This window comes from Nerophis lumbriciformis, linkage group LG11, assembly GCF_033978685.3.
Source record: "Nerophis lumbriciformis linkage group LG11, RoL_Nlum_v2.1, whole genome shotgun sequence".
NCBI lineage: Eukaryota > Metazoa > Chordata > Actinopteri > Syngnathiformes > Syngnathidae > Nerophis > Nerophis lumbriciformis.
Window position 1 is genome coordinate 3,724,683 of NC_084558.2, and position 6,000 is coordinate 3,730,682.

Below are 6,000 nucleotides of genomic sequence, written 5' to 3' on the forward strand. Positions count from 1 at the left end.
TTTGTCAATTTAAACCACAATTAAATAATAAAATAAATTGGCTCCAAGGCAGAAGAAGCATATTTGGAAAATAACCAGTAACAAGTGTGTCCGCATCATTTAACTTACTGCATTATTATCTTAACTTAATGAATAAATGTGGCCACTAGGTGTCGCCAAAAACAATTACCACTCCACTTCAATCTAAAGACAGCAAAAACCCATTCCAGAACGATAATATAAATGAGTGTTTTTAATACCTACCATTGTTCTCTGTTTGACTCATTTTACTTGATCAAATCTTTACTAACATTCCACACTACAAAATAATGAAAGTATGTGCTGATATCGCATTGATCGATATCAGTATCGGTCAATATTCAAGTCTCCAATATTGGTATTGTATCGGAAGTGAAAAACTTGTATCACCCTTAATATTAACCTTATTCTAAAATAAAATATGTTGTAAAATGTATTATTTCTACTATTACTATTATATATTTGTGGGAAAGGGATACACACATACATATAAAGTACAAGCCAAAAAATTGGACACACCTTCTCCTCATTCAATGCGTTTTATTTTCATAAATAAAGAAAACACATTGAATGAGAAGGTGTGTCCAAACTTTTGGCCTGTACTGTATTTCATATTCAAAAGCATTTGTATACAGTTTAAAAGGCCTCCCCTTTAATAAATGCCTTACTTGTAATATACAAACAGTACTCTCTGCAGTAAGAAAATACAATACCAATATTAGTACTATTTTTGGTTTTTAGCTCTGCGCGGTGTTTCATGACTTTTTAAACAATAGTACGTCTACAAGGGCAACTAATCCCACAAGCATGCAACTAAACAAGCGGGTTAGATGATTTACAGTTACACCAGATACCAAAAGCCCCTCCAAAATACATACACATGGGATAATCCCGGGCCTTCCCTATATAATTAAGCAGAAACCAAACAAGTGTCATCCCTGTCAACAGACTGCAAGTATGCACGCAGATCAGGCTTAGATAAACACGGTTCTGATTGCAGGCTTTGAGCAAGCTAGTGTTGCTACATTACTTCTGCAATCTCTTACAGATTCAACAAAAAAAAGGAGGAGGACACAAGTGTGGTGTACCGTCCTGAGCAACAGCTTTCTCGCACTTTTTTGGGGGGGTTTGTTTATACAGGTGTTTTCTTTTCCTAAGGTTTGGTCTTGCTTGAGGAAAGAGGACATGTCTTTATTTCTCATTTGCAAAAGGACATGACGTGAATCTGTAAATGTAGGAATTGAATAAGATCTGCTTTGCCCTCCTCCTTGAGGACATGTTGAATTGTGCAAGTGTAAACCTCACTCCCCTAACAACTCACTGACTATAGCAGTGTTTTTCAAACACTGTGCCGTGAGATACAGTCTGGTGTGCCGTGGGACATTATGTAGTTTCACCTATTTGGGTTAAACATTTTTTTTTGCAAACTAGTAATTATAATCTGCAAATAATGTGCCGTTGTTGAGTGTCGGTGCTGTCTAGAGCTCGGCAGAGTAACCATGTTATACCATACCAGTAGGTGGAAGCCAGTAGCTAATTGCTTTGTAGATGTCGGGAACAAAGCGTGTGAGACGACGATGGTTTGTCATGATCACAATATGCAGGCGACAGTAGCGTGCAGGTAAAAAGGTGTCTAATGCTTAAACCAAAAATAAACAAAAGATGAGTGCCCCTAAGAAAATGCATTAAAGCTTAGGGAAGGCTATGTAGAACGAAACTAAAACTGAACTGGCTACAAAGTAAACAAAAACAGAATGCTGGACGACAGCAAAAACTTACAGCGTGTGGAGCAGAGACAGCGTCCACAAAGTACATCCGTACATGGTATGACAATCAACAATGTCCACACAAAAAAAAGATAGCAACAACTTGAATATTCTTGATTGTTAAAACAAAGCAGGTGCGGGGAATAGCGCTCAAAGGAAGAAATGAAATTGCTACAGGAAAAGCCACCAAAATAGGAGCGCAAGACAAGAACTAAAACACTACACACGGGAAAACACAAAAAAACTCAAAATAAGTCACGGCGTGATGCGACAGGTCGGGACAGTACTTTGAGACAAGAACTATAGTGATGCATGCTTGGTTATGGTTTGAATTCATATCCAACAGTTGCGACAATGACTTAGTATTGTCTACCGAGTTTCATTTTTTAATGATTTCTGCTGGTAGTGTGCATTCGGATTTTTACAATGAAAAAAAAAGGTTGAAAAACACTGCTCTACAGTGTCTGGAAAAAGAAGATGGCAATTTACAAAATATACAAATTAACCCTTGTGTAATGTTCATATTGTTGTTACTCAGCCAGCGTTTGTGGGTCTAATGGGCCCGTTGCATTTTGTGGCTTTTAATGCCTCACAATCAAACACTTTTATGTTAAAATACTGAACAGATGTTTATTGGGATAAGGTAAACATCTGTTCAGTATTTTAACATAAAAGTTAAAATACTGAACAGATGTTTACCTTATCCCAATAAACATCTGTTCAGTATTTTAACATAAAAGTGTTTGATTGTGAGGCATTAAAAGCCACAAAATGCAACGGATCCATTAGACCAGTGGTTCTCAACCTTTTTTCAGTGATGTACCCCCTGTGAATTTTTTTTTAATTCAAGTAGCCCCTAATCAGAGCAAAGCATTTTTGGTTGAAAAAAAAAGAGATAAAGAAGTAAAATACAGCACTATGTCATCAGTTTCTGATTTATTCAATTGTATAACAGTGCAAAATATTGCTCATTTGTTGTGGTCTTTCTTGAACTATTTGGAAAAAAAGATATAAAAATAACTAAAAACTTGTTGAAAAATAAACAAGTGATTCAATTATAAATAAAGATTTCTACACATAGAAGTAATCATCAACTTAAAGTGCCCTCTTTGGGGATTGTAATAGAGATCCATCTGGATTCATCAACTTAATTCGAAACATTTCTTCACAAAAAAAGAAATCTTTAACATCAATATGTATGGAACATGTTCACAAAAAATCTAGCTGTCAACACGGAATATTGCATTGTTGCATTTCTTTTCACACTTCTTTTTGACAGACATTAAAAAAAATCTCACGTACCCCTTGGCATACCTTCAAGTACCCCCAGGGGTACGCGTACCCCCATTTGAGAACCACTGCATTAGACCCACAAACGCTGGCTGAGTAACAACAATATGAACGTTGCACGGAAAATTTCTCTGCCAGTTTCTGCATCCCACAAGGATTCTTCTTTTGTGTTTCTGCACCTGCGATTCCCACACAAGGTTGCAACATTGTTTGTCAACACTGTCTGCTCTCATTTTCTCGCACATTTGACCCTCTGATGTTCTGTGTACCTACACTCTGTCCTCCTCCTGTCTAGGCCTGCTGTGTGTGTGTGGTACACAGAACATCAATTTCCACACTTCTATTAGCCCCGGGTCCATCTTATATGTAATGGAAATGTGTAGGGGGGTGTATGGTGTGTGGTCATTAAATATGTATTCTGATATATGTTCTTCACAGAAAATGAGCCAAAGTCAGTGAGTCTCAGTTTGAAAAATTAATTAATTGTATAATTTTTCTTTTAATAAAAAATGAAAACGGGTCCCACAGACCCGGACACCACACAAGAGCAGGGGCGACGAAAAGGGGGGGGTAAAGGAGACGGATTCTAGGGGCCCATGATGGAGGGGGGACCAGAGAGGCCCCTAATGATGATGAAATTATAATACAGAAAAAATAATGACACTGTGTTGGGGGCCCTGTAAAGATTATTTTCATGGGGCCCAAAATCCCTAGCGGCGCCCCTGCACAAGAGTTAAGTGTTTGATTGATTGATTGAAACTTTTATTAGTAGATTGCACAGTACAGTACATATTCCGTACAATTGACCACTAAATGGTAACACCCGAACAAGTTTTTCAACTTCTTTAAGTCGGGGTCCACGTAAATCAATTGTGTACCCCTTTACTCGGTGCATTACGGTAAAGAGCATATCAAAACACTGACATTGCTGATTAAGGAAGGAAACTAATGCAATATGTCAACTGGCCGGGGGAGTGTATAATTGCGTTGCGACATAAATATCACAATATCCTTAAGAAGTTGGAAAAAAAGGAAGGTTTGCATATTTTGTTAGATTAAGCAACATGCAATAATTAAGTAACAACATGCCCACTACAATATTATCCCATACGTCATCATAGGAAAGTAACGTACCTGTAATGAAGGTCTAAACACGACACATCTGCAGGAACACCATTTAGGAGGCGGGGAGCAGCATTCTAAAGTTACTTTTAATAACAAAACAATTAGCCAAATATGCTAACCCGGACCTGAGGTGTCGGGTGCAGCTACCTAGCGTCACGCGACTTCGAGAGATAAAACAAAGTTGAAACCGATTAAACTGCTTTTTCCTCTTTGTAGAAGCCTCCGGAGATGTGTCAACCACGGAGGGAAGGTCCGACTAGTGACGCCGAAGATGAGATAGAAGCGACGGCGTGAATCTGTCCGCGCTTCCGTAGTCATTCTTAAGTTAAATCGTCTTCTCGCTTTTGATTGGCTCAGGCTGACTGTTTGGGGGTTTGTGTTGCGTTTAGGTACATCTAGGAAATGTAACTACCAATTCTATGATCAAACGTCTGTAATTGTGATGTTCAAAGTTATCGTAATTATTTCAATAGTTTATTATTATCCCTAACACAATGTAAAAATTAATTACACATTTGAACTGTTTAAATCATTAACATAACCATTTCAATAGGCCGTTTAGGGTTACCGGATTTTTTTCCAATAGTAAAGGGCCAGCGTAAAGTATCCTCTGTGTTTGCAAGAATACACAAAATGCAAAGGTAACCTGACATGTGCTGACATAAACAATAACATGCAAAATAGGTAGAGTGCGTTTTGCACAACTGCACTTTGTGGTTGCTTGTGTGGAAATGCACTAGCTAAATGTTAAGCCACAGCGCCCACTGCTGTTTACGCTGAAAAGGTACAGTACATGCACAATGTACAGTATGTAACAGGGGTGTCAAACTCATTTTAGATCGGGGGCCACATGGAGAAAAATCTACTCCCAAGTGGGCTGGACTGGTAAAATCACGGCACGATAACTTAAAATTAAAGACAACTTCAGATTGTTTTCTTTGTTTAAAAATACAACAAGCGCATCCTGAAATTGTACACATCATAATGTCGTTGTTTTTTTTTTTACAATTACCTGTTGCGGTTAATAATATATAAACTTTTTTTCTCGTTATTTATATTTTCTGAATAAATTATGTGATAATGTTCATCAGTCAACTCATTGGTGTTCATTTTCAATCCATCAAGATAAAATATATTTAAAAATCAAATTACAGTATGTTATTTATGTAGTTTGATCATTTTCCTCGACTGATGTACTCACATCATGTGGTTTATTTTGTACATATGCAGCATCATCTACAAAGATGCAAAGAATTGCTATGGCGACATCCAGTGGACAGATTTAGAACAGCTGTTTCTTTTATTAAAACATTTCAGGTTAATTTTTATACTTAGCTAACTCATCCCGCGGGCCGGGTAAAACCTGTTCGCTTGACACCCCTGGTATATAATAATGGTACTCAAATGGGTGTACACAATAGTACTAGTACCTGTGTATTTAAGATTTTTCAATATTTGTATCCAATCATTTTACTTCTTTTTTTTTTCAAACCAAAATTCTTTTTTTCCAGTTTGGGGTACACATCTGGAAAGAAAAAAAGTTGAGAACCACTGGTATGGAACTTTCCAGATACCTTATATACCACCCGTATGCTTGTACTGTTTCTTAAACTGACTCGTATTAGTACATGAAGTTATTTACTCAAGTACTTCCATTGTTTTAGTCTGCACACTGACATGCAAAAAAAAAAACTTGATAACATTTGACCCCTGGAAATGAGAATAATTTTGCATTACAACCCCTAAAAAATGTATGCGTGCATAAAATGAGTGCCTTGTTTGCACCAAGTGTCAAATCTTA

The 6,000-nt window shown here is 37.2% G+C and overlaps 1 protein-coding gene across 3 annotated transcripts in view; it reads right to left on the bottom strand.

The window, feature by feature from the left end:
* svild (supervillin d) overlaps positions 1-4,495 on the bottom strand; it is a 114,933-nt gene extending 110,438 nt beyond the window's left edge. For all 3 annotated transcript variants that reach the window (XM_061967860.2, XM_061967863.1, XM_061967859.1), the window contains exon 1: positions 4,209-4,495. The gene's annotated coding sequence lies outside the window, so the exon portion shown is untranslated. The remainder of the gene's footprint in view (positions 1-4,208) is intronic.
* Between the last annotated feature and the right edge of the window lie 1,505 nt (positions 4,496-6,000).